We start from the raw sequence: 27,837 nt of genomic DNA, 5'->3' as shown, positions 1-27,837 counted from the left end.
ACTTGTGAAAAAGAACTTGATTGGGTAAAAGAACTTGATTGGGTAAAAGAACTTGATTGGGTAAAAGAACTTGATTGGGTAAAAGAACTTGATTGGGTAAAAGAACTTGATTGGGTAAAAGAACTTCATTGGGTAAAAGAACTTCATTGGGTAAAAGAACTTGGGTAAAAGAAATTGGGTAAAAGAACTTCATTGGGTCTTCATTGTGAAAAAGAACTTGTTAAAAAGAACTTGGGTAAAAGAACTTGTGAAAAAGAACTTGTGAAAAAGAACTTGTGAAAAAGAACTTGTGAAAAAGAACTTGTGAAAAAGAACTTGTGAAAAAGAACTTGTGAAAAAGAACTTGTGAAAAAGAACTTGTGAAAAAGAACTTGTGAAAAAGAATTTGATTGGGAAAAAGGACTTGATTGGGTTAAAGAAATTGGGTAAAAGAACTTGTTGTGAAAAAGAAGTTGTGAAAAGGAATTTCTGAAAAGGAACTTGTGAAAAGAACTTGTTGTGAAAAAGAACTTGGGTAAAAGAACTTGGGCAAAAGTACTTGTGAAAAAGAATTTGATTGGGAAAAAGAACTTGATTGGGTTAAAGAACTTGATTGGATTAAAGAACTTGGGTAAAAGAACTTGTGAAAAAGAACTTGTGAAAAAGAATTTGTTGTGAAAAAGAACTTGTTGTGAAAAAGAACTTGTTGTGAAACACTTGTTCTGAACTTGTTGTTGTGAAAGAACTTGATTGGGTAAAAGAACTTGATTTGGTTTGAACTTGTGAAAAAGAACTTGGGTTTAAAGAACTTGGGCAAAAGAACTTGGGTTTAAAGAACTTGGGCAAAAGAACTTGGGTAAAAGAACTTGTGAAAAAGAACTTGTTGTGAAAAAGAACTTGTGGAAAAGAACTTGATTCGGTAAAAGAACTTGATTGGGTAAAAGAACTTGTGAAAAAGAACTTGTGAAAAAGAATTTCTGAAAAGGAACTTGTGAAAAGGAACTTGTGAAAAAGAACTTGTGAAAAAGAACTTGTGAAAAAGAACTTGTGAAAAAGAACTTGTGAAAAAGAACTTGTTGTGAAAAAGAACTTGGGCAAAAGAACTTGGGAAAATAACTTGTGAAAAAAGAACTCTTGAAAAAGAACTTGTTGTGAAAAAGAACTTGGGTAAAAGAACTTGTGAAAAAGAACTTGTGAAAAAGAATTTCTGAAAAGGAACTTGTGAAAAGGAACTTGTGAAAAAGAACTTGTGAAAAAGAATTTCTGAAAAGGAACTTGTGAAAAGGAACTTGTGAAAAAGAACTTGTGAAAAAGAACTTGTGAAAAAGAACTTGTGAAAAAGAACTTGTGAAAAAGAACTTGTGAAAAAGAACTTGTGAAAAAGAACTTGTTGTGAAAAAGAACTTGGGTAAAAGAACTTGATTGAGTAAAAGAACTTTGGTAAAAAATCTTGATTGGGTTAAATAACTTGGGAAAAAGAACTTGTGAAAAAGAACTCTTGAAAAAGAACTTGTTGTGAAAAAGAACTTGGGTAAAAGAACTTGTGAAAAAAACTTGTGAAAAAGAATTTGATTGGGAAAAAGGACTTGATTGGGTTAAAGAACTTGGGTAAAAGAACTTGTTGTGAAAAAGAACTTGTGAAAAAGAATTTCTGAAAAGGAAATTGTGAAAAAGAACTTGTGAAAAAGAACTTGTGAAAAAGAACTTGTGAAAAAGAACTTGTGAAAAAGAACTTGTGAAAAAGAACTTGTGAAAAAGAACTTGTGAAAAAGAACTTGTGAAAAAGAACTTGTGAAAAAGAACTTGTGAAAAAGAACTTGTGAAAAAGAACTTGTGAAAAAGAACTTGTTGTGAAAAAGAACTTGGGTAAAAGAACTTGGGTAAAAGAACTTGGGCAAAAGAACTTGTGGAAAAGAACTTGTGAAAAAGAATTTGATTGGGAAAAAGAACTTGATTGGGTTAAAGAACTTGGGTAAAAGAACTTGATTGGGTTAAAGAACTTGGGTAAAAGAACTTGATTGGGTAAAAGAACTTGGGTAAAAGAACTTGTGAAAAAGAACTTGTGAAAAAGAACTTGTGAAAAAGAACTTGTGAAAAAAGAACTTGTGAAAAAGAACTTGTAAAAAAAAACTTGATTGGGTAAAAAAGAACTTGTGAAAAAGAACTTGATTGAGTAAAAGAACTTTGGTAAAAAATCTTGATTGGGTTAAATAACTTGGGAAAAAGAACTTGTGAAAAAGAACTCTTGAAAAAGAACTTGTTGTGAAAAAGAACTTGGGTAAAAGAACTTGTGAAAAAAACTTGTGAAAAAGAATTTGATTGGGAAAAAGGACTTGATTGGGTTAAAGAACTTGGGTAAAAGAACTTGTTGTGAAAAAGAACTTGTGAAAAAGAATTTCTGAAAAGGAACTTGTGAAAAAGATTTTGTGAAAAAGAACTTGTGAAAAGGAACTTGTGAAAAAGAACTTGTGAAAAAGAACTTGTGAAAAAGAACTTTTGAAAAAGAACTTGTGAAAAAGAACTTGGGCAAAAGAACTTGTGGAAAAGAACTTGTGAAAAAGAATTTGATTGGGAAAAAGAACTTGATTGGGTTAAAGAACTTGGGTAAAAGAACTTGATTGTGTTAAAGAACTTGGGTAAAAGAACTTGATTGGGTAAAAGAACTTGGGTAAAAGAACTTGTGAAAAAGAACTTGTGAAAAAGAACTTGTGAAAAAGAACTTGTGAAAAAGAACTTGTGAAAAAGAACTAGTGAAAAAGAACTAGTGAAAATGAACTAGTGAAAAAGAACTAGTGAAAATGAACTTGTGAAAAATGAACTTGTGAAAAATGAACTTGTGAAAAATGAACTTGTGAAAAATGAACTTGTGAAAAAAGAACTTGTGAAAAAAGAACTTGTGAAAAAGAACTTGTAAAAAAGAACTTGATTGGGTAAAAAAGAACTTGTGAAAAAGAACTTGTAAAAAAGAACTTGATTGGGTAAAAAAGAACTTGTGAAAAAGAACTTGATTGAGTAAAAGAACTTTGGTAAAAAATCTTGATTGGGTTAAATAACTTGGGGAAAAGAACTTGTGAAAAAGAACTTGATTGGGTAAAAAAACTTGTGAGAAAGAACTTGATTGGGTAAAAGAACTTGATTACAGTGGTATTTCCGACCTGGGTTCGATCCCAGGCGAACTGGTTGGCTGCATGGGGTGTTTTCGTGGTTTTCCTACTTGTGTAACGTGTTCATGAGCCATTTTCTCTTAGAAAGTCCTTCACGAAGGCATAACTTGGGAAAAAGAACGAACTTGTGAAAAAGAACTTGATTGGGTAAAAGAACTTGGGAAAAAGAACGAACTTGTGAAAAAGAACTTGATTGGGTAAAAGAACTTGTGCGATTCTGCACTTTCTCACAATTTCGCACATAATCTTCGTCATGATTAAGCATTTTTGTTCCATAAAAGTTCTGGTATAAGCGTAATTCGGCTAGTGGATTGTTGGAAAAAAATGTTGAGTTAAAAAAATGCCTTTACTTCGTGAAAACAAAATGGCGTCCAAAAAAAATTTTCGCCAAAAAATCGTCAAGTTACCATAATTCACCATATCATGGTATACTATGATAATATATTCAGCCTTCTTAAAGGACACACGAAAGGCACTATTTTACTCGTGTTCTTTTCCAATTAAAATTTCGAAAGCCCTTCTTCGAGTGGGGGACGAGTTCTTAAAAAAAAGGAGTGCCTAGTGTGTTTTGCCATAATCTAAAAAACAACAACTTTTGCGTACGAACTAATTCGTGTAATTAACACAGGACTTTATTTAATGTTGAATACTTATAGAATTTATCGATAAACAGGAAAAAGGGAGCTTACGCTTTTAGCAACTATAACTACCCAATATTTAAACTGAAATCGAATTCAATTGCTTTGTGTAAAAGCCCACCGGCGGTCGAGAGGTAAAGTCTCTGAACAGTGGTATTTCCGACCTGGGTTCGATCACAGGCGAACTGGTTGGCTGCATGGGGTGTTTTCGTGGTTTTGCTACTTGTGTAACGTGTTCATGAGCCATTTTCTCTTAGAAAGGCCTCCACGAAGGCATACCTTCCTTCAGATAGCCCTAGTGCGCTCGCCGTAATCTCAATAAAACATACTCTTCTATACGAATTAATTCATGTGTTCATTTACACAGAAATATGTTCAACGTACAATTCGGAATTCAATGTATATTCGGATATAATTCAATGTATAATTCGGAAAACTTTAAAATTACGTTTTTGATCTCTAGTTACATCATTATGAAAAAGCTGGGGAAAGGGCCACCTAAATTATTATAGTTTAATCGAGAATAAAAACTAAAATTAGCAAAAAAAAAAAAAAAAAAAAAAAAAAAAACGAAGTTGAAACCTTGCGTTTTGATTTAATACTGAATTAATTTATCTGTAACAAATTTATTAAAATTAATTGCGTAGGAAAACTAAACACATTTTCCAGAGCTGGAATCGTGGAACTCACGACTGCAGCTGTGGCTTGAGGAATATGAAATCAACGAAATGCGAATGCTGTGAAAGATCGTGATAATATCAATAAGTTTACACAGGGTGTTCACACATTTTTGTAACGATTTTGATTTTCTCCATGAATTTAAATATCAATTTTAAAATATAAACGTGACCTAATTTAAAATATAAAAATTAAAATAAGGTTTAATTATCGTCTGCAAAGTTAAAAATTTTCTTTTCTTTATGGTTTTAGCATTTTTACTCTTAAAGTCTTGAACATAAAATTACGCAATTCAGTTTTTATCTGAGCAGCAATTATTACTCCATTTTGTCTAAAAATAGTAATAGGTATAGTTTTAATCTGTGAATATTATGAAGTTTGATGTTTTTAGTTTCTCCGCATTGCTGTAAATTTCTAAGAAAAAGTGCGTATGTTATTTTGCCACATCCTTCTACATTGAAAAGATTGTGTTTCGAGTATAAGGTTGATCCTAAAATGGAGCAAACTGCTGAAAATTAAGTTATGCTAAGGGTATAAGCTAAGGGTTATGCTAAGGGTTATCCACGCTTTAGACGTAAATGGTAATTATGTCATTTTAATGGTTGGCGAAATTTGTATAAAGCAACTGTTAGATTTGGAAGATGAGAATATAATAGGAATGCCATGTAATTGTGAAAAAGCTGGTAATTCTGCTTGTGTTCTGATGCTGCAGAGGAAGGAGAAGTTCATATCAGGACAGTATTTGCGCCGATATGTTTACGAAAATAATAAAAAAAAAAGTTTAGAAAATTTAGGTTTTTATAAACTTTGTTTCTCGGGATTACACGTTTGGTGAATTCCGAATCACAAATTACATAGATCATAGAATGAATTTATTCTTAAATATGTGCTTGGGCTGGTTAGAGAAATGCGTTATTTTGAAACCAATATCTGGTGTTTGCAAAAAGTGTAACTGACATATTTAATAAAATTGTTCTGCTGTAAAATTTTATATGAAGCCGATTTCGGAAAATAATTTAAAGTTATATGTGTTATATGTTACTTTATTTGATTTTCAGGGATTCAAATATAATAATTTATTTATTACGAAATTAGAGTAATGTAGTATTTTATTATTGTTGAATGAAAAAAAGCAGGCATCAATCAGATTTATAGTTTAAAGAATGATAAAATGGATGGTAGTCACAGTCAATAGAGGGGTTTTTGGAACTGAACTGTAGAGGATATTGGATATTTTTTGAAAGGAGGAGCGAATGAAAAGGAGCAAAGCAATGCCCTCGTCGGGACTCGAACCACGGACCTTTGGAATACGAGCCGAGTGTGCTGACCACCACACCACGAAAGCTTGCTAAGGAGGCGGGAGAAATACATGAAAAGGTAAAGAAATTAAATACAGCTGTTTTAAAAACCTACTTGGAGAATTAAATTCGGAATGTTAAAATAATTAAAACTTAGATACCGGTAACTTTTTAAAGTAACCTTTTATAAATTTGTTATGCATGTCATTATAATTGTAATTGAAACATTTAATACAACTTAATTTCAGTTTAATTCCTGTATTTTCGGACCATATATATGAAATTGTTTTAATGCTAGATGTAATTTTAAAAGTAAATTATTAGTTTTTATTCTTTCGTACATTTTAAACTTTCGTAATTTTTAAAGTACTCTGTAAAAAGTTTAAAGTTTTTATTACATTTTGCTACCATGCACACCAACTTTATTTAATATTAGATGTATTTTTTATATTTTTGGACACTTTATTCTTTCTAGTTTCCAACATAATCTAAATTTCAACTATTTTTTTTATAATTTTCGATTGTAATGAAGCTTTTGATTTCACTTATTTTAAAATTTCAGCTAAATTTACCTGTTTAAATTTCTTAAGCGTACAGATAGTTTACAGTTAAGCATTTCATTTTATAACTGCCATTCATATTCAATTTGTTCAATAGGCTATATGTTATGTTACTTAGTCTATATATTAAAATACTGTTTTAATTTGCCAGTTCTACAATTTATCATTGTGTAGTAATTATGATAACTGATTCTTGTATTTTACTTGGTTATCAACTTCATTCGAATCTTCAAACTTTACAATAAACTTTTCAAACTTTTCCTGTATATTAAGGCATTTACTTTTAATTCTTAATACTTTTATATTTGCATACATGTTTGTAAAGTATTTAGCTCTTAGGAATGTTCAGTTTTGAATGCTGATTGCCTTTAAGGTAAGTTGATAAATTCCGAAATTTTAAAATGAAATCTCAAATTTCAGGTAGTCGTACAATAATCTTTATTGTTTTGAACGTTTAATAACTTTAAATTGCGTATTTTGTTTTCTAATTGACTGAATCCACAACATTATTACACTTAAAATGTGTTGACTTTTCAATTTATTACCTGTTTCTTGCACTAAGTAGGGACATTTCTATTTTCATGGACAACTTTCATGTGAAATTAAGGATTATTTACGTTACACGTACAAGAGAAATGCTTAAGATAAAAGTTTCCAGGACAGAATCAGATGTGAATTACCCAGTGAAATACTTTTGAAATTTTTTATTGATATACGTTTATTTGTAGCGCATAGTTAACACATTTTTGAACTTCAACTTAATTCACATGTAAATGTCATATATAATCTATTTTTTAATTTCTTATACCAGTATATTCTTTGGCGAATGTCAGTTTTCATTAATTTATTTACCAATTGATTTTCTTATGAACGAAATCTTGTGAAACAATCTTACACAATATATATCGTTACTAATATGTATATATTTACGTAAGAAACTCCCCTACCCCCCAAAAAAACATTTTACCAAAATATCCGCTGTATATTCGAATATTGTAACTTTCATCCGTCCTGAATACATATTGAACTTTCTTCGTAAAATACTTATATCAGTTAAATATTCCTTGCTAATTCGCATCGAATGAGGAATATCTCCTTTTGAATACAAAATTATATCCAAATATTTGTTCCATTTTCTTGTAATTGTACGTATCAATTTGCATTATAGGAAACTTGTATGCATTTTTGAGTGCTGTAAGTTAAGGTTCCTAAATATTACGTTTTGCAGGATAAAACCTCCAAAGACTATCTAAATCACTCAATTTTCCTGTATTATTTCTTCCGCATAGAATACCTATCCTAAAACTGTTCGAACTGAATACGACATAAATATTTTGAAGTTGAAAATATTAACCGTTTTACCCAAAATGAGGATAGAATGATTACCAAATTTAAGTAATTTACCTAGAATTCGTAAAAGGGTTTAGAAAACGGGCTGTAGAATCAGTTATTCACATAAAAAATGAGTCTTAAGAGATTCTTTTCGGTTTTAGATTCACTATCGGTGAGAAAAACCTGACATTTTCTTTACCTAGCCTTGTCACTGTACAAATAAAAATCATGATATAATTTTTTTTTCTGAAATTTGCTATTCTATCAGGTAAACGTATCGATGAAGTATATTTAAAAAGTCATCATTGTCATAAGTCTAACTGGAAGTGTCTGCATAAAGATTTTGAGCAAATCTTTTAAAGTTTATAAACAATATTGCTTTGTCAGTATTATTTATAGCTTTTTCCCCCAGTTGTGTCCATTATACAGGGGTGGCGGCGCTGACATGGATGATCGACTGCACATCCCTGAGAGATGAATACCTCATTTCAGGGAGTGGTTAAAGACTTCTCGTAAACAATGTTAACTTTGAGGATTGAGATGAGGTTTGAGTGATATGAGGATTGAGATGGAGAGAGGATTGAGATGAAGATTGTGGATTGAGATGAGGATTGAAGATTGAGATGAGGATTGAGGAACCAAAAAAAAAAAAAAACAACAACGTCGAAACGTTTTTCTCGGCGTAAGACTATGTGCAGATTGCTGTATGAAAATTATTTGCAATGAAAAATATATAGTTACAGTTGAAGCTATTCTCTTTAAATGCATCCCACTCAAGTCCCCTGATATGTCTGCTATGAACTTTTAAAACAAGCTATGGCAAACGATATAAGCGGCATCGCAAAATATTGGATGGACTCTGGAAGATTGTGAAGGAGGAATGGAATAAAATCAACCTTGACGCTTTAAGAAAAGACTTTTATCTTGGAAATCAACATGTAATATGACAGTTCAACAAAAGGATTATACAAAGGTTTATGACTGATCATATAAGAAAACAAAATTCTACGGTTTGCTTATATATAAATCTTTTCAAAGTCGTTACAAAAATGTGTGAACACCCTCTGCAATATATACAGGGGTTGGACAAAAATATGGAAACACCTTTAAAAAACATGTTTCTTTGCTTAATATGGTGTAGGAAACCCGTTGGCATCCAAAACAGCTTGCAGTCTTCTCGGAATGGATAAATACAGTTCCTGTATGTTTGCCAAGGGAATATCTTCCTGCAAAATGGTGGCAAGTTCAGATAACGATGTTGGCGGTGGATAACGAGAACGCACTTTCCGTTCCAATGTAGACCACAAAGGTTCGATAATATTCAGGTCTGGTGACTGTGGTGGCCAGGGGAGATGGGACAACTCATCCTCGTGCTCCGAAAACCAGTCCTGGACAATGTGAGCTGTGTGAACAGGGGCTTTGTCGTCTTGGAAGACACCATCACCATCGGAAAACAAAGTTTGTACCATGGGATGAACTTGATCGGCCAAAATGTTCACATAAGTCTTGGCAGTCATGTGCCCTGACACAGTTAACATGGGGCTAGCACAGAACCACGATATGGCTGCCCAAACCATGACAGAAGCCCCGCCATGTTTCACTCTTGGCAACAAGCAGTCTGTATTATAGGCTTGAGATGGCGTTCTCCAGACGTAAACTCGGCCAGAAGTGGGAAACAATGTGAAAGAAGACTCGTCAGACCATATTACTCGCTTCCATTGCTCTATAGTCCAGGCTTTATGACGTAAACACCACCTTTTCCTGTTACGGGCATTAGCATCACTGATGAGTGGCTTCTCAATTGCAGCACGGCCAGCAATTCCCTGTTTATGAAGCTCCCTTCTAATTGTTTAGGTACTCACAGGGTTCGGTAACACAACATTAAGTAATTTACCTAAAATTAAGTAATTTACCTAGAATTTCAGCAGTAACTTTTGCAGCTGTGGTCTTCTTATTTTTCGTCACAATTGCCCTTAATGATCGTCTGTCACGATCACTCAGGACACACTTTCGTCCGCGCTGTGATTTAGCAGATGATGTTTTTCCGCTTTTCAAATATGCGGAATAAATCTTCGATACAGTACCTCTTGAAACACTAAACACCTCGGCTACCTTGCTTACGGAAGCACCTACCATACGTGCTCCAACAATTTGCCCACGTTCGAAGTCTGTTAACTCTGACATAATGCAATGACAACCTCACATAACAGTTCTCCGACAACAAATGAACTGTTTAGCACATTTACGAAGTTGTATAGGTGGCGTCAGTAGTCAAAACCGCCAGCGCCACCTACATATTTCATTAAAATCAATCTTTCTTTTCAAACATGCATTTCACAAGGTGTTTCCATATCTTTGTCCATCCACTGTAGTAATACAAGGGAGGAAAGATTTATATTTATTGTAAAACTTTTTCACGACATTGCACGTCTACAGGCAGGAAAACTTTCCATTGCTAAACTAACTATGCTTGTGGATGTAATTCATTAAATCATTATATTACTTGCGCTGTTGAAGTTTAATAATTTTATTTCAAAGAAAGGTAAAGTTTGAAGAAATGTAGACCGAAAGGGAAGGAAAATTAGAATAATTATAAGACGTCACAAAGAAGAGAGTATTTTCATCAATCAAATATATTTAGTTGACTTTTGTCTTGCAAAAATCACTCGCAAATGTCGTCTGTATGACAATATAAATTATTATTTTTAGAGTTGTACCGAAAATGAAATAAAGAACTGAAAATTTCAGTTGTTTAGAAAGAAAGAAATGTGGCTGTCCATTTACTACAAACAGTAATCTTAATACAGGATGAGCCAAAAGTTCGATAAAACTTTGAAAATTCATAAAAAAAGAAAAAAGTATGAGATGTTAATAATTAACAGGGCGTACCAACGATAATTTTAATTATAGACACTTTACCAATAAATTTGTAATCCAAGTTTTAGAGTTTGCAGTTTAATATCTGGGAATTTTTTATAGTTTGTGACCCATTTTATCAGCTAGCAAGCATGTAAATAATTTGGAGTAAATCTTCGGTGAAAATACCAAAAATGTTTCTAAATAATTCTAATAAATGACACTAGGAATTGTATTACATACGTAAGTTGTAATGCTTACCATCATACATATGAAAATTTTTCGCTTATAAATGAAAACAAATCATATATATATAGTTATTTATATGTGGAATTTTAATATCATTTTAAAATTTGTAATCGGATCTTATTCATATTCAAAAAGGGCTGTTAATCTGATTTCTTCTATGGTAGTTTTTCTTATAAGGGCTTTGTAGTATTCAAATAACCCAAAATAACAATCGCAGTTCTAGATATTAAGGGAAAGGTTGGTTTGGTTTATGTGATTACGACAAACCCTTGCGGAATATCTGCCTAAAAGACTTTGCCAAAGACTTTCGAAGGAAAACTGGTTTGTATATAGGTTACACATGGAGAAAACCACGAAAGCGCCCATGCAGCCAGGCTGTTCGCAGGATTCAAACTACCAGTGTTCAACGACTTTACCGCTCAGCCGCCGGTGGGCTATTAAAGGAAAGAGTCGAGCTTGCTTTTTTTCCATACTTCTGCTTGCGAAAGTGCCCGTTTTCAAATACGGGCAATTTACATTTCTTTTAGTGTAACGCTCTCGTGAGTAAAAGTACGTTTTAAAGAGAATGCAATGTACCTTTAAGAGATAACAATATGTATAATCATCAAAGTATGGAGCGTCGTTTTTTATCATCTTCTAACTCAGTTGGTTCCTAGACCTTTTGACTCGTAGAGCTTTGTAGAATCAGCTTCTCTACCTTAGGCACGCCCTTTATGTTACAAGTTAATGATGTTTAAGAATTATATTCCATGGGTAGATTAGGTGTTTTGAATATGGCAAAACGTACGATGGCTTTATTACCTTGGTGGGTAAAAGGTACAATTAGTAAGGGAATATAAAGTAAATAGATATCTAAACTCCAGTATCCTTGAAACGAAATTATATTTTCAACTGTACTCTAATATCTCAATTTTTACTCAATGTCATACTGTCCAAATTTAGCCGTGCATAAAGTTTCTTCCAAAGTTCAATGAAACGCGCCAGTTTACCGTTTCAACAAATATTTTACACAGCCCCTCAGAACATTATTAATTTTGCTACAATAAATGAACCGAATCAATTCGGTTGCTGAAATTGTATGGAGTTCAATTCAAACACTTCGATATTTACATGTTATTTTAAACTATTTTTACTCATTAAAGAAGGCTATTTACATTTTAATTTTATCATTATGCAACTGTAGGGCACTGTAAGCCTATATTAAGACATAACGTAACGTTTAATGAGACACCAGCTGTAGCCATTTTGTGCCCATGTCAAAGTCTGCACACAACCAACCTACTTCAGCGTGCAGCTGGAAGAAGACATGAAACCATTCCGTAATGCTTTCCGTTTTCATAGTGGATTCACATATTAGTACATAGAATCTGCTTTTAAGAAATAGCGATTTTATATCGTTTAGTGTTTTAACTATCAGCTTTATTAATGAAAACTTTCTAGTTACACAACTAAACTAAAGAAATCAAATTCGCCGAAGCCTCAATCAATCCTTAAGTTATTATCATTTGCGGTTTTGCAGCTGAAGATGGTGGTTCGGTAAAACCATCGAAACTAGTCCTGTGAAAATTTTGTAAATATAACGCTGATTTTTGTTGTTTGACTTCTGAATTAATATTTAAAGAAATCAAATAATGAAGAATCTGCTAAATGTATGAATGCTTCTCGTATTGTGATAAAACAATGGTACCTAGAACCATCCAGTCTGAATAACGTAATCCTCCTGCGAATATGGGCAATCTGGAAGCCTTAATTTAGAATTTGTTTTATGATCGATTTCATATTTTGTAAACCTTTAACGAATTTTTGATTAACAAACTCAAGGATTTCAACGCTATTCATGGAAACATTGTGCAGAAAAGCATTTTCATCTCCAGCGCGTCAGACAGTGTATCGGAAATTCTAAAGATAGGCTCATTTTAAAATTATTTTGAGATATTGCTTCTGAACTGAATTATATTGTTTCAGTGCGAATAACATGCTATTTAATAAATAAATATAGCACACAAAAGTTTAAAAAAACGGCCCTTTGGACGTAATTTAAAATCTGAAGCATTTGAGATTTTTTTCCTTTAATTTTCTTTTTTTGTTGAATCATTTAATGCTTTTAATTATTTTCGTCCGTCTTATATTTTGTATTAAAACTGCATTAATTTACAAAATATATCTGCATACTTTATATTGCCTAACAGAAATTGAGCACAATGAACTAAAGTTAACGCAAAATGTTGCTCTGCAAGTGTTGGTGCATATACATGTATAATTTCGGTTCAAGTGTCACATTAGTGTCATGAAGCTGTCCTGGCAGTCGACAAATGTAACAGAATCAACAGTCCTTATTTTACAGTGTAACAAAAGAATGTTTGAATGTCAAGGTTGTAATCGTATAGTGTCTGCGCGGCAAAGGGGTAATCAAAGTACACAGGAAGTGAAAATCCTCTGTAAAGTTTGGTGGTAGAGTAACAGGAGCAAGAAACCCTTCGATCGCCCTCCTCCCAGAGTGTTCTTTCGCGAAATTCGAAGCTGGGGTGAAAGTTCGTAAGGTGTATTCGATATGCCTACATATGATATATGTACAGGTGCCGCCTTGCTTCAACGTGTATCTGTTTCCAAATTTCAAGGATGCGTTCAAGTAAGTAAAACAAAATATTCCTTTATTTAACACTTTAAGTCATTTTTTTTTATACTTAATACCAAAGCTTAATTTCTAAAATGAGGAGTGCTGGAGCCCTATGGAAGATAGTCGGCAAAGAGGAATAAAAGTAAATAAATAATTAAAATGGCTATTAAAATCATTAATATTCATCAATTATTTAATTAAATAAAAATTAATTACTTATTTAAGTAACTAAAAGATTAAGGTAATTAAAAAAATGCACAGAGATAAACTAAAATTTATTAAGAGATTTTTAATATAATTTTATTGCAAAAAAATTAATTTTAGAAGTCAAATTTCTATTGAAATGGATGTTCAGTTACATAAAGAAAGCACCGGAGTCTTCTTATTTAGTGCTCCGTTGCGCTTTGCCTAGAATTATGATTTATCCCAAGAAGTAAAAAGTACCGGAGCGGGGCTCCGGTGTTCTCCGGCGCAATTTAAACTTTGCTTAATGCAGGTAAAAAAATCTGATGTGTACACCACATGACTTCCTTGTACGGAATATTAAATTTACGCATTTTTCTTGCATTTCATTTAAACTTTATTGGATTGAATTAAATCTACTTCGCCGGCAGAGCATAAACCACAATAGAATAAATGCATTCTTTAAAATTCACTCTAGTATTTGCTTACCATAGCTACACTCTGGCGCTAGATTCACTTAACAGTATTATATTTCTTTCATATTATAACTCAGAATGCACACAATTTATATCATTTAAAGAATAGAATTATCTAATCGTTGCCACATGTTCTATTCAAATACTACAATAAAGCTAGAATGACGCATAAAAGAAATTAAGCAAACAAAACAACAAGGAAACAGTTTTTCACAGACGATTGAATATTTCTCATTCAATTAATTCAGTTCTTACTTTGCGAGAAGGCAAAAATACATAAAAACTCAAAATATGTGTATTAAAAATTACGGCGGAAATCTTAAACACTTATTTCCTCGAAAAAATTCCAGAAAGAATTAAGCATGATTTTATTCGCAATAATAATTGAAGGCGTTATATCTTTGTTGTTGCGAAGCTAAGTTTCTCTAGATTGGCAACAAATCCACTAGTCTGCTGTTTCAAATATAAACAAGCAACGGCCGCCATCAAAAAAATTTATAGGCTTAGTGGCACTTAGACAACTTTAAAATTGTTGATAATTCTAAAAATATTGTACACATATTTACTAAAGCCATAAAAACCTTAACCGGAAGATAAGAACAACATAATTCAATCATTTTTAAAGCAAAAAACGAAGAATTTACAAACACTGAAACTGAGATCAATCAGCCGGGTAATAGAGTGGATATATATATAAATATATTTATATGCGTTTGGTGTAGCCGATTGCAACCAAAATACGAGGTGAACATTTGCATGTTATAGCAGTCCTATATACAAAATTTCAACGTTCTGAGGCTACTGGTTTTTGAGTTATGCGAGATACGTACGTACATACGTTTGTATAGACGCCACGAAAAATTCTCTTCAGAATTCATTTTAAAGCAGTTTTATAATTTTTTTGGAGGAAACTAGTCTTTTATTCTGTCCATACGTACACATATCACAAAAAACATCGTTAAATTGCATTCTATAGCGGTCCAAATGGATATTTTCGTTGAAATATGCTGCCTGAAAGTTTTCGCGATTACAATACTTCCTTTTTACTTCGTACAAACAAGTAAAAATTTTTAAATGTCACGCAAACTGGACTGACAAATATTGGTCTGGTATGTAACCGGCTTTATTTTATGTAAATTTCTCATCTATGTTTGAACCCTTCAATCAGCTTATAAAGAGTAGCAGAGAGTAAAAAGTGCCTTTCACGTGTATTGCCAATTTCCAGCTGTTTTAAAAGTACTTGGGAATGAATATGTAAGGCTGTGGACACAGGTCTTTTGAAGTCCAACTAAACAATTTCAGTAAGTTTGAATTGCGAACTATGGTTTGACCACTTCTTGACAGAACGACGTTGGCTCAAAAACAAGTCGACCATTATTTCTGCTCTATTTGGTTCAGCTGTATATCATCCACTGCTAATCCACTGCAATATGTAGCATCGTGCTTTAGAACTTCAAGAATTTGATCCCGAAACCTTTTTGTTCTGTAAAAATGTATATTTTTTATATCCCAAAGTGGATCGAGAACGTAAAGTTTGCATTGCCACGAATAAGCACGTGAAGTTACGGATGCAGTTTGGTTGATCGCATTGCTCATCCTTCTTTTGTTCTATTATTCCTTCACATTTATTATTTAAGCTGCCAGCAAATGCCATTTATTCATTAATGAACAGTTTGCAAAATCCAGTGCATAAATTCGCTTTTGTTCGAGCCCTATGCTAATGATATCACTTTATATCATACTTTTAGGGTCCTACAGAGAATGTTTGCCCATTTTTAGACGATTTTTCTTTGCTACAAAAAACAGCCGTCCGCCTGGAAATTTTTAGTCATTGCAGCTTTATTTTTGAAGGCATAAATTATCGTCTGCTGCTTGACAGTTTTCTTTTCTTGCGAAACAGAGCGTTACAAAAAGCAATGGATGGAAAGCTATGCTTGTGCAGTTTCCAAAGAAACTTATTGGCATCTAATTAATAACAAACGCTGTGAAAACTGTGCGTTTTCGATAGCTAAAGCTACGATAGGTAATATCGACAATACCAAAAGCAGGGATATCAAATTTGACTTCAAGTGGAAAAAGTGTTTCATATACATATCCGAGGGAAAAACGGAATGTTTCGAATGTTGCAAAGGTAAGATCTTCAAAAGAAAATCCACCCAATCAAAAGACAGTAGCAAAATCATTAAAATGCTCAGTGTCAACTGTAAACAACATGATTAATGCCGATTTGAATATTGAAAAGGCGGAAGGCCTCTTGTGCCTCGTTTTCCTCTACAGCATATTTCTCAACGCTGAAAGCGCTGTATAATTCATTATAAGAAACATATATCCCTGCAAAAATGGAAAACTATTGGGCCAATAGACGAATCTTATTTGTGTAAATAAAAAAAAAAGAGAAAGAGATACTGCAGAAAAATAGGATAAAGCTTAATAGCTTTTTCTCTACTGAATTAAGTGACTTTTTCAGTAGATTTTTCATGTTTTCTTTTACCTTTCGAGGAGAAATGCAAATTTTAACTTTTTCGGAGCCTAATAATGCATTAAGCTACGAAATTTGTAACTGTTCTGCAAAGAGCTGCAGTGTAACTGTAAAGAAGCTTTATTTTTCGTTTAGTTGGGTTTAAATTGAGTAATATATAGGGGAAGGTAGCCTAATTTGGACTGTAGCCTTATTCGGACAGCTATGATATACAAAGACTGATGATATCTGCGAGATTTGAGATAGGTATTTTGTTATATGTAGATGTAAGAGGTTAATAAAGAAACGCCTCGTGGTTACATTGAGAGAAGTGTTATCCGTTTGGCTAAGAAGAAAATCTGTTATTTCGACATAAGTGTGAAAGCAGTTAATTCGTCTAAACGTAGGTAATTGCATGTCTTATTATACCGTCACAAAACTTGCTTATTTATCTACAACTTGAAATTATAATTTTGGGAGGTTATGTTAGTTTGACGTTTCTGTACAATATCGAGCATTAAATATTCAAGTTTCCCTAGTTGGACCGAAAACAGTTGCCGAAACTGAACCGGCCCGATTTCGGCAACGTCATTTTTTTCATGGATAAATTATTAATTAACCCTAGAATGCTATCCTTCGAAAACTTACGGCAACGGCAACCATTCGTCTGCGAGACGAAGTATGCGTAAGCGTGCTAAAAACTTATTTTAAAAGCTAATTGCAGAAATATTTCCGCAAGAAGGAAAGTTCTTATCTGTAGTATGCAGAAACATAAAAAAGAAACTGGTGATTCATGTTTTTGTATATTATGTGAAGAAACCAAGGAAGAAGAAATGATACAATGCATGAAATGTCACGCTTGGATACATACTCGGTGTGCTGGAGTTAATGTTGCAATTAAAAGGTTCTTTTGTTGTAATTGCCGTTAAGAAAGCTCATGGTCCAATTTAGGAAACTAGCGGACCAAATATGGAAACCGGTTTCCTAAATTAAACCGATGACACGATTTCTTTAAATTCCTTTTTCACCGTTATAAATAATTTTTAAAATTTAATAAATGGTTCTATTTTGCAGGTAAACTTAGTGAGTTTATTTTCTACTACTTAATTTTTATTGGCACTTCTTCAATCCTTCTGTATAGTGAAAAATACAAAATTGGTGCAAATTAATCTACTCTCAACTATATATACTCTCAGAATTTAAATTGTAGATTAGTTCACAGCAATAATTAATCACTTATTTGTTTGCAATTAAATTTCATTAACTTTTAATTTGCTTTTTACGAATAGAGAATTTTTGTTAAATTATATATATATATATCAGGATTTTAGAAGGTAAATTGAATTGGAATTATTTTAAAATAATTTTCTAAATTTTTTAAGCGACATTTATTAGTAAGGAAGGGAAAGCTTATATGTGAAGTCATTAATTTCACCTCATCACATTTTGACTGCAATTTTCCTCTTACGTGCTTAACATATTTACGTTATAATCCAAGGTATAAAATAAGGCCTTAACATTTCTCCCTTGCTTTAGAAGAGGGAGCGATATTTATGACATTTAATAAACTTGATTACGTATTCTTTAATTCTTTCTGCTATACCGCTAACCAAAGGTTGACCGGTAAAGTTGCTGGACACTGGTAGTTAGGTACGGGGTTCGAATCGCCGTGAACGGGCTGGCTGCATGGGCACTTTCGTGGTTTTTACCATGTGTAACGTGGGAAACAGTCGCTCTTACAAAGTCCTCCAAGGAGGAGTCCCTCGCGTGCTTTGCCGTAATCAAACAAACGGAAAACTTTCTGCTTTGCCCAATCAGTGGCCAAATGGTTCAAGATGATTGAATGCTAGTAGTTCGATCGAGGTTCGCATCCAAGCTAACGGACTGACGTATGGTAGTTTTTCGTGGTCTCTCTATGTGTAACTTGAATATGAACTAGCTTCCCTTAATCTTTTGATGGTTATTAAAGTGATTAGCTGATATTAAAGGTACTCGCTATAGTCCGCGCAAACGAACACAGCTTGCGTTACAAAATTACGACTGACAGATATCGCATGTATTTGTGAAGAAAGAACAGTTTAATCTATTAGTTGCCGATTTCCATTTTCTGAGAGATAATATATATACAGTTAGTCACAAAAGTCTGCGTACAGACTAAATTTTAAATTAAAAAAACACTTAAAGCATAGAAAAATGTATTTTAATCATTGCATTTTTTTTCTTCTATTAGCTAAAATTATAAGCTTAAATAAAAAGTAAATAATATCAGTGTAATACTTTTTACATTTTTTCAAAAATATATTTTGTCAAAAATACTCAGAAATTCCCTCCAATAAGTCTGCGTACACTTTAAAAAAAAGCGAAATATAAGTTTTTTACATTACTTCAATACTTTGTAGGATATCATTTATCCTTCAAAACAGCTTGCAGACGTCTGGGCATTGACTGAACTAGTTTTTCAGTGTCATCCGACGTAAATTTCGCCCATTCTTCCTGCAATTAACTAATTAGCTTATTTCGCGACGTAATATTGTGTTTTCGAATTCGTTTCTCCAATTTTGCCCACGAATGTTCGATTGGATTGAGGTCTCGTGACTGTGGAGGAGTACGCAACTGTCTTGGAGTGTGATAGAGGAGATATTCCTTCACAATTTTAGCTGTATGTTTCGGGTCGTTGTCTTGTTGGAAAATAAAGGTATTAGAAAGGTTTAAATTTCGGGCATTGTCTCGTAGATTTTTCTTCAGAATATCCAGATAAACATACTTATCCATGACTTTATCAATAATGTGAAAATTTCCAACTCCTTTCGACGACATACACCCCCACACCATCACACCGCCAACTCCATGTTTGACAGTTGGATTTAAATTTCTCAGATTCAGTTCTGTTCCTGGTTTTCTCTATACAATAGGATGGCCATTAACTTTAAATATTGTAAATTTACTTTCATCTGACCAAATTACATTGTTCCAGAAGTCCTGCGAAAAGTTTAAATATGTTTTGGCAAAAGCAATTCTTTTCTTTCTATTTGTCTCGGAAATGTGGGGCTTAGACCTAGGTTTGCATCCATAATAATCGGACTTTCGCAGCACTTTTCGTACAGTTTCAGGAGAAATTTCCTTGTTGCTAGTTAAAAAAATGTCTTTTGCAATGCTTGCAGCAGAAAGTTTAGGATTTTGTTTAATTCGTAAAAGAATTTTTCTTTCTTCTCTCTGCGTTAGCTTCTTCGGTCTCCTACATCTTGGTTTTACAGCAAGACTACCAGTGTCAAGATAGTTTTGAATAACTATTTGCACACTAGAAAATGTTTTTCCAATGGTTTTACCAATATAACGAAGAGTTTTACCTTCATCTCTCAAATTGATAATTAGTTGTCTCGTAACTAAAGGAATTTCTTTATTGGTTGTAATTTTCGTCAAAGAAAATAGAAATAGCAACTTCCAATCAACGTGAAATTTGCTTCGGAAGTCAATGACCTTCAAAGCGTAACCTACTTTGCATTCTCAAATTTGAAGTTTAAAAATTAGATAAGAAATCCCCCGTCTCCTTCGCGTTGTACGTAAACTTTATTGGCTTTGATTTCTGGCCATTTATCTTTTAAAAACTAGTGTGCATAAATTATTAGATATGAAAATATTACAGTTCAATAATTTCAAAGTCCCTTATTGAAACTAAACATTTAAAAAATAAAACTTTAAGAAACTACCCTTTTCGCACCTTAAAATTTGGATTTGATATTACTTTTCTTGATGTACGCAGACTTTATTGACTAACTGTATATAGGCATGTCTCTTTTCATTATGGTTTGCAGATATGGTCTTTTTTCCAAATCGAAAAACGCGAGATATTCATTCGTCGGACCATCGTACGTAGTGAGTTTATTGGTTAACTAGCGAAGTTGTACCATTTATAGAAATAAATGCACTAATTAAGTAGTTATAATAACCAGGTGATAATTTTAATTACTTTGTCTTTAGAAACAGCGATTCTAGTTTTCAGCAATGAAAAAAATCAGTCACGGCAGAATAATATTTCGAATGCTAAACGTAGTACTGCGAATGACAAGAACAAAATTTGTAATTTTGGCAGGATAAAATCGTTTATTAGTCCAAAGGGGCAATTTGCCCAGAAGTACTATTCATTTCGTGTTGGCATTCTAATAGTATTTAGAAGCAACTTCCTGATGACCCGCCAACGGGTGCGTGGTAAAGTCACTGAACACTGGTAGTTTGGTCTGAGGTTCGAATCCCGCGAACGGGCTGGCATGGGCGTTATCTTGGATTTCCTCATGTGTAATGTGTATCCGAGCCAGTTTCCCCTCAGAAAGTCCTCCACGAAAGGCATCCCTCGCCTTAGGCAGCTAGCCCTCGAGGCTTTGCCAGTAGTTAAATAAACCAAATCATCTTCCTGATGTTTTTACCTGAGGATCTTCTGTTGATTAAAAACTGGGGTAATCACTGGCCGGCTGACACTCTTATGCAACTGAAAGAAAACACATAGAAGAAATTCGTTAAAATTTTAAAATTAGAAGGAATTTAGATGGCGTTTATTTATTTCTTTACATATTGACAGTTTTCGTATTCGTTTGTGTAATTCTTAATGAATCTTTTGCTTTATGTGGAAAAAAAGTCTTGTGTATGCTACAAGGATAAAAATGATCGAGTGATAAAAGAATTTGTTAAAATATTTGTAATTGTAACTGTACACTTATTTTTAAAATCTCAAGTAAACAATCTCAGAAAAAATTGTTATGATTTCAAAGTTAATTTCTGTTGACCGGATTTTCAATTTTCGATGGGATTACAGCTCTTGTTACTTTCATGAATCCAGGTTAAAGCAAGATTTTAAAGCAAGATTAAACAACATTATCCTCAGGATGTCCTATTTAAATCGAGACGTTCGGGATATCCTGAAAGTCTAGTTTCTCATATGTACTGAGAGACCGTAATTTAAAATTTTGATGATGTATTGCTTAAGTCTTTCCCAAGAAGCACCGGAACGTTCCGAAAACGTTCAAAACCCGTGTCATAACGTTCTATAACTGTGTTAGGTTATTTAGGACATTCTACGTAACGTGCTAAAGTGGTGCGTGTAACAACCGTATGTTTTAGAACGTACATTTCGACGTACAACACTGGTGTTTTTTGAAACGTTCTCAGAATGTGTTATAAAATGCGTTCGACATAACGTGTGTGTTAGTAGTGTGCGTTAAAACCATGTTCTTTCGTCGTACTTTCGGACGTACATTTCAACGTACAATACTGGTACTTTTCGAAACGTTCTCAACATGTGCTATAAAATTTTAACGTTTCTAAACGACGTGCTAAAGCGGTGCGTATTATAACCGTATTCTTAAAATGTTCATTTCAGCGTACAATCCTGGTGCAATTCGAAACGTTCTCAATATGTACTATGAAAGACGTTCTAAACGACGTGCTAAAGCGGTGCGTATTATAACCGTGTTCTTAGGACGTACATTTTAAAATACAACATTGGTACTTTTTGAAACGTTCCCAAATGTGTTATAAAGTACGTTCTGCATGACGTGCTAAAGAGGTGTGTGTTACAACTGTATACTTATAATGTACATTTCAACATACAATAATGGTATTTTACAAAACGTTCTCAATATGTGCTATAGGGCTCGCCAGCGGCCGAGCGGTCAAGTCGCTGAACACTGGTAGTTCGGTCCGAAGTTTGATTCCGACGAACGAGCTCGCTGCATGAGTGTTTTCGTGGTTTCCCCATGTGTAACGTATATATGAGCCAGTTTCCCTTAGAAAGACCTCCACGAAGGCATCCCTCTTCCAAGTAGTGCTTAAGAGCGTAAAAACGCAAATAATAATAAAAAAACATGTGCTATAAATTACATTATACAGAACGTGCTAAAATTAATTACACGGTGTTACTTAGGATGTTCTTTTTAGAGCACACACTGGTAATTTTCGAATCACTCACAGCATGCTATCAAGTGCATTCTACGTGACGTGCGTGTTTCACCTGCTTTCTTATGTACATTTTAATGTATAACATTGCAGTGTTGTTAAAACGTCTTTGTTAAAAAATGGTCTTTGTTAAAACGTTTGGAGCATGTGCTTTACATGCTACTTGGGTTACAATTATGTCTTGTTCAATTATGTCAGGTTATAATTATATCCCGAGATATAATTGCTTCTTGGGATATGTTCGGACAATTACGTGTACGTTTGTAATGAAAATGAAAAATGAGTCATTGGTTCTTAAAAATTATTAAATAATTTCTCTTATTTATGTAACTTTGAGTAAAATTTTATTTAAATAGAAAACTGATTTTACAGTTGAAGGTGTGGGCATAAATACATTTTGTGCTTATCGAAAGACTTTTTTAGTTATTGAAAGATGATTTTTTTAAACTTAAAATTGAGAAACTACAAAGTTTTTCCGGTAGTCTGTGTTTAAGGGTAACCTTTTCGATGATCGTCAATTTGTTATTTCATTTATCGCCAAGTTATTTCACTTATGGTAACCTGAGTATTTTACGGTGAATGTTTTAGAAACCCTATCATAACGTAATTGGTTGAAATGCATAATCGCACTGATTTTGGATTTGGGTGAATATTTCTCAGGACTTGTTTCTGCGTCGGATGCTAGCTACAAAGTACGTCGTTTATTTTATGCTTTACACTGTAAAGTGGCTGTCGGTGGTAAGATAATCTGAAGTTTTAGTGTACTTTAGAACGATTTGGAAAAGAAAACAAGTGAAATTTAAGGATTTTGAAACCGGAGCTCATAAAAAAAGGATTTTCGAAAGAAACGCCACCGAAACATTTTTTGGATGCTGTTAAGAAATTATGTTTGCAACACATAGGAAGATACAGAAACTTCTAAATAAGGTAAGTCGATATCTCCTTTTTGTAGTGCGCTGATTAAATGAAATGCATTTTCATTTTTATGTTATTTCCTTTTTTGATTTTGATTTAAAAGGCAGTTGATTGAGCTTGTGATTTTTTTGTTTTCTAGCATTATGTTTGGACGCTTGGGAGAGCGTTACGCGTTTAAAATAAAAATATTTTAAAATAAGCGAAATAACTTTAGCTTATTTTAAAATTTTCAGCTAATTTTATAACCAGAAATATATTTTTCCCGTTTCTCCTAGTAACGTTTTGTATTGTAGATTTACTTCAGTTTTGTGCGCTTTTGTGAATATAAACTGAATTAGAAACTGGAATTCAAATTAAAAAATCTGAAAAATTACTTAAATTTTTACGCGTTCATTAATGTTTCATAGTAATCATATGAGGAGAATTTGAGGGTAATCCTCGAGTTGAGTTGGTAAACTCAAGAACTTGGGTTGGTAAGTAGGTCTTTAAATCTTCCCTGTATCCCCGTACACAGTAAAGAAGTATTCGCGGATGTCTTCAGGATATCTTAAGTAGGAGTGGCAAGGAAGTCTAACGAAGACCTCTTCTAAATGTACCAAAATGTGCATTCGGCGAGGTGTTCGGATGATACATTCGAATGTCTGAGAATATGTGCTGAGGAGGAACCATACTCTGAGAATATCTCGAGCAGTTATCTGTATTATGTGATTAGTAATCGCTTACAAGTATTCTTTCCTCTTAATATATTGCTACGTGCTAGGTCTGCGTTCATGGAAAGAAAACTTGGACCTTTATTTCAGCTTGAGCCAATAATAATTTTTACGAGTTTTCTTTTTAACGACCTGATTTTACACGTTAACTGAAAACAGCAAGCTTTTCTCAAAATGCTGATAAGAAATCTACTACGCATTTCTATAAAATGAGATAAATTTTAAATCTTAAAACATTACAGGTTACAATGTATCTCCAAACGTCAATGGCGCTTTTCAGGGGGTAAACCTTTTTAACGTGTTATTTAAAGTGAGAGGAAACTTATTACGCAACATGCTTTCGCGGTTATTGAAAGCTTTTGAAACTTCTATGAGCTGATTAACTTTACTGGAACGAAATATGAAAGGCAATCTGTTGCGTTTGGCGATTTTAAAGAAAGTGGCAGTAGTAAATCGAAAAAAAAAATTACGCAACATACAAAGTATATATTACTTGGATACCATCCTATCGGACTGATACACCGCCAATCGATCTATTGGTAAATTTTGGTCTTCAAGTATATGTCGGATGTCGTCAGATTTATTAATTTTTAAATCTTCATCAGATATTGTTTCACAATAGGGTACTTACGTATTATCCCGTGAATCGTTGACAGTAATTTCACCAACGGGAGTCATTACAGCGAAATTCTAAAGGCCATCCGTATTTGGGGCTAAATCGCGCTACTTGGCTGGCCAACGGGACATTACGTAAGTAAATGCAATCGTATTCAAAATCGTATTAAATAAATTATTCTTCCCCGCAGCTGATCTATATTTCCGTACGAGTCGTGCTTAATAAGAAGGCGGGTGAAATTCCAAGAATGAGTTCTCGTTACAGTAGTTGTTAAAATTACGTTTCTGTAGTACGTGCTCTATTATGCACAGTTTAGTTGAATAAGAATTACACTGGTGTGCAAAAATTAAGGACGAAGTCGAAAAATTAGCATATCAGCTGAACGAACAGGCAGAGCGGACAGAAAGACCAATCAGGAGATTAAGTAAGGTGATATACGGTAGCACATGCGTAGATATGCAGGTAGACGTAATGGGGGGTGTCTGAGTAGTATAAAGCATGTTGTCTGTGTAAGATCAGTATTTCTGGCAAAGAGATTGCACGCCGTATAGCAGTTAAAATCACACCGAGTTGCTGCCTCAGCGAGAAATGGCGAATAATCAATCTGTTAGACGACATCCGGATGGCCCACCAGCGGCCGAGCGGTAAAGTCGCTGAACACTGGTAGTTCGGTCCGAGGTTCGAATCCCGCGAACGGGCTGGCTGCATGGGTGTTTTCGTGGTTTTCCCCATGTGTAACGTGTATACGAGCCAGTTTCCCTTAGAAAGTCCTCCACGAAGGCATCCCTCCCCTTAGGCAGATAGCCCTAGTGTGCTTTGCCATAATTAAATACACACAAAACGACATCTGGATGCGACATCTGGATGCCGAGGTCGAATCATTGGGAAGTTGGAGGAAGGCCGCAGTGTGACAAGTGTGGCTGCAGAGTTCGGAATTGCTCACAGCATCGTTTCATGACTTTGGAGACAATTTCAAACTACAGGAACAGCTATGCGGGGGTTTAGTAGTGGTCGTCCACGACGAACCACACCCGCAGATGACCGGTATATTGCCTTACAGACCAGAAGAAACAGGCGGCAGACAGCGGGAGAAATCGCTAGACACACGACACAGGCGACTGGACGACCGATATCGCGTTTGACCGGGGCCAGAAGACTGCACGGTGGTGGTCTGTTTGCACGACGCCCTGTACGATGTGTACCTCTAACGCTTGCCCATCGGAGAAGGCGTCCTCTGTGGTGCCGGGAACACCGGAATTGGAGAGACAATGAATGGGGACGAGTACTCTTTACAGATGAGAGCAGATTCAGTCTGAGTAGCGATTCTCATCGCATACTCATCTGGAGAGAGCGGGGAAGCCGCAATCATCTCTCGAACATCATTGAAAGGGACAGGTATGGAGGTGGCGGTGTTCTCGTTTGGGGAGGCATCATGCTTGGTAGTCGTACAGACCTTCACATCTTCGACGCAGGTTCAGTCAACGGGACCCGTTATTGTAACGAGATTCTTCTTCCATATGTGCGTCTTTTTAGAGGCGCTATGGGTCCGCAGTTCCTTTCCATGGACGACAATGCACCAAGTCATCGCACAGTAGCTGCCGAACAGCTCTTAGAGAGTGAGGATATTGAACGTATGGATTGGCCGGCACGATCTCCGGATCTCAATCCCGTCGAGCATGTATGGGATTTTCTAGGCAGACGCTTGGCAGCTCGTACCTTACCACCAGTAACGATTCCGGAGCTTCGATTGGCGCTGCAAGACGAATGGGCAGCAATGCCTCAACAACTCATTGACACTGCAAAATTCTCAGCATGGGCAGACGCTGTGAAACCTGCCTAGCAGTCACGGGAGATCATATTCCCTATTAAAGACCGGATGTTTCTTGCTGGACATCCATCACAGGGATGTTTCGGCCTTCAGTCGCATTGCGCTCCATGCTACTTTTTCAATAAAGCTTCCTTTTATCCCTCTGATTTCTCTTTTAGTAAGTGTTGCTTACATTACTCATGTACATACTCATACGTAAGGACGTATTGGGGATCTTACGGTATTAAATGTGTTGATTTAGAAAGCTTTTGTACAAAGTTATATTGAAAAAACCGTCTCGTCCTTAATTTTTGCACACCAGTGTATATCGGTAGCGAGTTTTGCAAACTGCGAAATGTCTGGAAATAATGGAGTTCGTTTCCTTCATCTTGGCATAGTAGAAAACTTGTTGCGATATGTAGTAAAAATTAACACGAGGCACACAAATGTCCTTTTCTAAGTACTGCATTTTAAAACAGTTATCTCACAAAATGTAACAATCCAAATCCGCGCTAGATCTAGCGTTTCAAAGTTGACGTTAAAGTAAAAAAAAAAAAAAAAAAAGTAATCTCACTCTCTTCAGAACCTGAAAAGATGAAAACTCGCATCTATCCAGAAACTCAACCAGTGGCAAAGTTCGATCAGGGTTCGATTCCATTCCTGGCGCATGAGCGTTTTCGTGGTTCTTCCAATATATGTAACGTGCACATGATCCAGATTTCCTTAGAAAGATCTCCCCGAAGGCATTCCAACTTTTAGGCCAGAGTTTCTTAAACTGTTGGTCGCGACCACCACGGGGCTCGCGGGACTTGCAGTAGGGGGTCGCAAAAATTTTAGCAGTTTTGATATTTCTTTAACTTCTTATAATAATTTTACAGTTACCAAATATTTTTACACAATGTATCTTAAAATAAAGATAAGACAATACAGACAAAAGAAAAAATAGAAACGTTTTGACACACTCTTTTTATAATATAAACGTTCATTTTACTTGCTTTGCACGTGACACTGTCATTTCGTAGGTTACTTATTTAAAATTTTCACATTATTCGGTGTCATAAAATTCGAAATTAAAGTTAGTGATCTAAAACTGCAAAAGTATATTACAGTACAAGTGCGAAAATTGACTGTTTCACTCACGCGTGTGTCGGATTTGCGCAATGCTTATGGGGTCAAAATTTTCGTAAATATTATGGGGTTCTGGGGTCGCGACTGAAAAAGGTTTAAGAAACCCTGTTTTACGCGAATAGCCATGCTTTGCTTTAATCTAATAAACCAATAAAAGTCTTTCCAGAAAATGTTCAGAACAGCATTTCCCGTAACGCTTTCGCGAAAGCAGTCGTGGATTGTTATGC

The sequence above is a fragment of the Stegodyphus dumicola genome, chromosome X1, assembly GCF_044657685.1.
Source record: "Stegodyphus dumicola isolate Sdum_Otavi_A_Nest chromosome X1, ASM4465768v1".
NCBI lineage: Eukaryota > Metazoa > Arthropoda > Arachnida > Araneae > Eresidae > Stegodyphus > Stegodyphus dumicola.
The sequence above is the reverse complement of the archived record's forward strand: the minus strand, read 5'-3'. Positions refer to the sequence as shown.